Below are 4,532 nucleotides of genomic sequence, written 5' to 3'. Positions count from 1 at the left end.
CCCCCCCACAAAAAAAAAAAATCCCCCAGCAAAAGAAAAGAATCAAAGTGATCAAATATGCTAAGCAGGGGGGTAGGAAGTGAATGGGTTGATAGGAGCCGGGCTGGCAGAGTGCTGAGTGCTTTCTCTGCGAGCAGCTCGCTGCGCTCTCTATATAGTGAACTTTGACACGACTGCTGCAACTTAGCACACGTTGCCATGGCGACCGCGCGCCTTATAAGGCAACAGACTGTGTTTGACTGGTCAAAAGCTCCCGGACCTCCCCTTGCCCCTCATTGGGCAGCGCAGCCTCTGCGCTGCCTGCTATGGCTGCCAGCGCCGCCCGCCGGGTCCTAGCGCCAGCGCGGCTCCCAGGCAGCTCCAACTCCGAGCGGCGCATGGAGGTGGGGGTGGAATTTCTTTCTTTCTTTCTTTTTGGATGTTTTTTTTTTTCTTCCCCCTCCTTGACAATAGATTTTTTTTTTCTCCCCTGCAAAAAAAAACTTTCCTTTTGCATTAATTGCAAATCAGAATGGAAAGGGGGGGAGGGGGTTGCAAGAGCCACCCCAAAACCCCGGGTGAGCGGGGAGACTGGGATGAGCCTTTGTAGGGAGAGAACAGACTTTCTTAACTCGGATCAGATAGCAGGAAAAGCAAGCAAACAAACAAAAATAAGTTCCCCCCCAACCCCCCCCCCCAACAACCCAGATTCTGATGGTATCGTCACCTGTAAGCAAGAGTTACAGCCCGCTTGCTCTGGTCCCCACTGTGATGGTAATGTGAAGAAATAAGTTCCTGATGGATTGATTTATTTAATTGCTTATTTATTTATTTTGGCACAGGTGGGGGTGGCGGAGGGCTGGGGAGAAAGCAGTTGTTGGTGCTACGGGAGGGCGATCAGGTTCAGCTCTTGATCACTCCAAAATTTTGGGGGGGAGGGTGCTGAAGGAAGGAGCTCCCAGCCCTGCTGTTCTTCAGTGACCACCCTTCTCTCTGGGTTAGGGTTAAAGTTCACAGGTATGTGGATTTAACTTTTGATTGCTCCATAAGCAAATAGGATGCTGCCCGAAAGATCACTGTGAGTCACTGAGGCTGCTGCTAGAAGGCATTCAGCCTGAACCTTAATTCAGCATCCCTCTCTCTCTATACATATATATATAATTATTATTGTAAAATAACTGTGAAACGCAGAGAGCCATCAGCTAAAATTTCCGCGTGTGCAATCCTGATCATGCTGAATCTTGGTGTTTGCAAAGGGGGAAAGATACCTGTGTTCATGCCATGCCCATGAATGCAATGACTTTTCTACGTATGTATTAGATGGACATCTATCAATGTATACAGGCAGCCATCAGTGAATCTGGTACTTGATCACAGAATAGTTAAGTATAGACTTCATTGTTTCTGAACTGCTCTGGCACTCCAGGAGCCCTTCTTCTTTTTTTTTTTTAGCAACCCACCCCATATAAATTGGAAATAACGTACAAATACACGCCACGCGCGTCCGAATAGCTAGATATTTGCACTTTCTTTCTGAGAAGCACGGGGCTTACAGAAACAGGAGCGATTTCAATCAAACACAGCATATATTACATTCCTTTAATATGCTGGGGGGGGGGGGAAGGATAAATCAATGCTGCTTTCTTTTTTATCAGGCTCCAGCAAGGTTCGCCATCACGCCACACACTTCCAGTCTATTCAACTTTTATTTTGTTCTTGTTTTTGACCAGGTATGGCTAATACATACGGATAGAGTAGCACCGTGTCTCGGTAACACAACCTCGGTACTATACAGAGGGCAACAGCAACCAGGTAACCGATCTAAGTATACCGGGGCGGCTGCTGATTTGCCATTGCATGGAGGTAGTCAACATTTCTTCCTGAATACGTGCACTCAAGCCCAGAACAGACCAGCGGCTGCACAGACAGCAAAATGTAAAAATGCGCAGATACAGTCCCTTCTCATAAAAAAAAAAAAAAAATCTCTATTTAAGGCACGCATTTTGGGCTAGAGAGTTGGACTCTTACGTTCCCAAGCAAGTGTAAACACAGGGACCCAGATGCATAGGCGACTATATAGAGGATTAATTGCTGCAATCGCTCTCCCCCTCCACTTCTTCTACATGCACCCCCCCCCCTTCTACCGCAGAAATAATATATGTCACTAAAAAGCCGCAGGTGCTGAGATGATTGGAAAGTTGTAAAAAGCACCTACACTTGACCATGTCCTGTTTATAAACCTGGGATATAATAAGATCCCATCAACAAAGATGGGCTGCTGGTCCGTTTCAAAGGCAGGCTGTACACTTCCAATTGATCCTGATGTGGCAACATAAACCCTGAACTTAAACAATGATCAAGGGAGGATGGAAAAGAAACAGGGGGAAGGGAAAAGCTTTCGCCGGTAAAGTGGGGAGAACTGCCTTCTGGCTTCCAAATCTCTCAGACATGAGAGGGGGGACGACGCATTTTGGCTCCCAACCTAGACTGCCTCGCAGGTTCCTGGGGACTGTTTTGAAGAGGAGAGGGGGGAAAAAAAGGCTTTCCTGTCTCAAATCTTGTAAATTACACAAGAACAATTCAAATTCACAGGGAAAACACGAGTACCTTTTTAAGCACAGACAAGCGGGTTTCAACAGCATTTACATTATGAAGAGTTTAAATGTGTGATCGTAAAGAAAGAAAGAAAAAAAAAAAAGCCAGAGATACATACTTAAAAGCTGCAGTACACCCTGATTGCTTAAACCATAATGAAGAAAGCGCCAGATTAACTATTTGCTCCTCGAAGGATGCAACAATATAACTATCTATTAACGCCATTAGATGGTTTCCTATTTATTTTGAAAACAGCCCTGCCAAGTGAGCTGATGTGGAATAGATGAATGTAACGCTGAGCTGTAGCTAATTTTGCTAAATAATATTTGAAAGCTGAGTGCATCGCAGATAAATGAAGACTCTCAGACGTCCTTCCCGGAGATCAGTTCACAAGAGAAGCAGCAATTTTTTTTTTTTTTAAAAGTAGGATTGTATTTTATGGTATTGACTTATTTTTTAATAAATCCTTCCTGCCATCTTTCTGCAGATGTAAATTTATTTTAATGAGACGGAGGGGGAAGGTTTATTTTGCTAAAATAGAGGTTGTGAGAGCATCAGTGGAAGCCTTGGGCGCTGGGAAGGGGGGAGCTGGGGGTCCCCCCCCTCCCCCCTTGGCAAAAAGTTGCTCCCCAGTCCTTTAATTCTGTCTGGATTAAATCGCAATATGAATACAGCATCGAACAAATGCCGAGTCTCTCTCTGAACTCAGTGGAAAGCAGTTACGTCTAGCAGAATTCAATGAATTCCTCTTCTCCCTCAATGTAGTATGTGTGTGTTTTTCTCTTCCACCACACTGAAGTTCCATGAATAGGGAAAGTGGCTCCTATTGTGTGCCTCTGAACTTCCAAGTCAATGCAATTTTTAACCACTGGCTTGTGGTACTTTGAAAATCACCAGGGGCTGTCAGAGTTGGGTCCTCTGAAAAATTTACAGTGCTAAATCAGAGCATATGCTGTGAGAGAGGGGAAAAAAAATGCTTAAGATTGGAGCAAGTACAGTATCTGGCTGCCCCCTAGTGTAAGACTCTTATCTGCCTAAAATTCAACTTTCAAAGAAAAGGATCTCTTAAAGGGAAACGACTTTTGGCTCACGTATGCATGCGAGAATGAAACTTCTGTACATTTTAATCTGATTAATACCTAAGGATTTCAGATTAATTGACTTGGGCACTCCTAGACCGGACTCTAACATTTCTGCTGCAGGGCTCCCTTCAAGAAGCCCTGTATTCAATAGGTATTTTTAAAGGGGGGGGGGTGATGGTGGTGGTGGGGGACTGGTTTGTGATTTTTTTTTTTTAACGAGGAACCATGCCTCGCATGCTCTTGTCAGAGCAGAGCAGTTGCTGCTTTAAAAAAAGTCACATCTGCGCCTTTTGCAATTAAAAAAAAAAGACCCAGGATAAATATTTGCCTTAAAGCTGCAGACGAGCTGCCCACAACCACACCTTCGGAGGGTGAGTAACATTGCTGCTTCTTACCATTGTACTTGCTTAAGCCGAAAGGGATCGGACAGGGCGAGAGGTGGGTTTAGGGCTCCCCGTCCACCACCGACCTTGATTTGAAGCCCTTGGCTGCCAGCTGCACCCGGGGCTGCCGCGGAAAATCCCCGAGCCCTAAAACTTGCGGGACTCGCTGCCCCCCACCCCGAGCAGGTCGGATGGCTGCGGTTTTCCAAGGGGGCTTTGCCTTCGGCACTCCTCTTGGACCTGACTTTGATGCACTTTCCTGCTTTAGCCTGGGAGGCAGATCGGGGTCCTTCTCTTCCCTATCATTATTGCTAGGATTTTTGCTAAAGGACCTGCTAAGTGATGCGGCTGCAATTACACACGCTGGCTTTGGTCGCCCCCTCGTCCCCTTCTTCGAGCTACCCACGTAACCTTAGAAACGATAAAGACGCACGTTATTTAACATCTTTTTTTGTTTCTCCCCTCTTCGCCTTAAAAGAGAGAGAGAGAGAGG

At 45.8% G+C, this 4,532-nt stretch overlaps 1 protein-coding gene and 1 long non-coding RNA gene across 8 annotated transcripts in view; one reads left to right on the top strand and one right to left on the bottom strand.

Moving 5' to 3' along the window:
• Positions 1-4,532, bottom strand: part of NR2F2 (nuclear receptor subfamily 2 group F member 2) — a 13,278-nt gene that overhangs the window by 7,949 nt on the left and 797 nt on the right. The gene's annotated exons all lie outside the window — the stretch shown is intronic.
• The window catches only part of LOC109309149, a 61,866-nt gene continuing 57,695 nt past the window's right edge, over positions 362-4,532 (top strand). For 3 of the 7 annotated variants that reach the window (XR_002100818.1, XR_002100815.1, XR_002100816.1), the window contains exon 1: positions 3,832-4,027. This is a non-coding gene — a long non-coding RNA (uncharacterized LOC109309149). Of the gene's footprint in view, positions 384-3,544; positions 3,808-3,829; positions 4,028-4,532 lie in introns of those variants that run through there. The other 4 variants (XR_002100819.1, XR_002100817.1, XR_002100820.1 and 1 more) reach the window with 3 other exon arrangements.

The sequence above is a fragment of the Crocodylus porosus genome, unplaced genomic scaffold (genome assembly GCF_001723895.1).
Source record: "Crocodylus porosus isolate Cpor-Errol unplaced genomic scaffold, CroPor_comp1, whole genome shotgun sequence".
Lineage (NCBI taxonomy): Eukaryota > Metazoa > Chordata > Crocodylia > Crocodylidae > Crocodylus > Crocodylus porosus.
The sequence above is the reverse complement of the archived record's forward strand: the minus strand, read 5'-3'. Positions and strand labels throughout refer to the sequence as shown.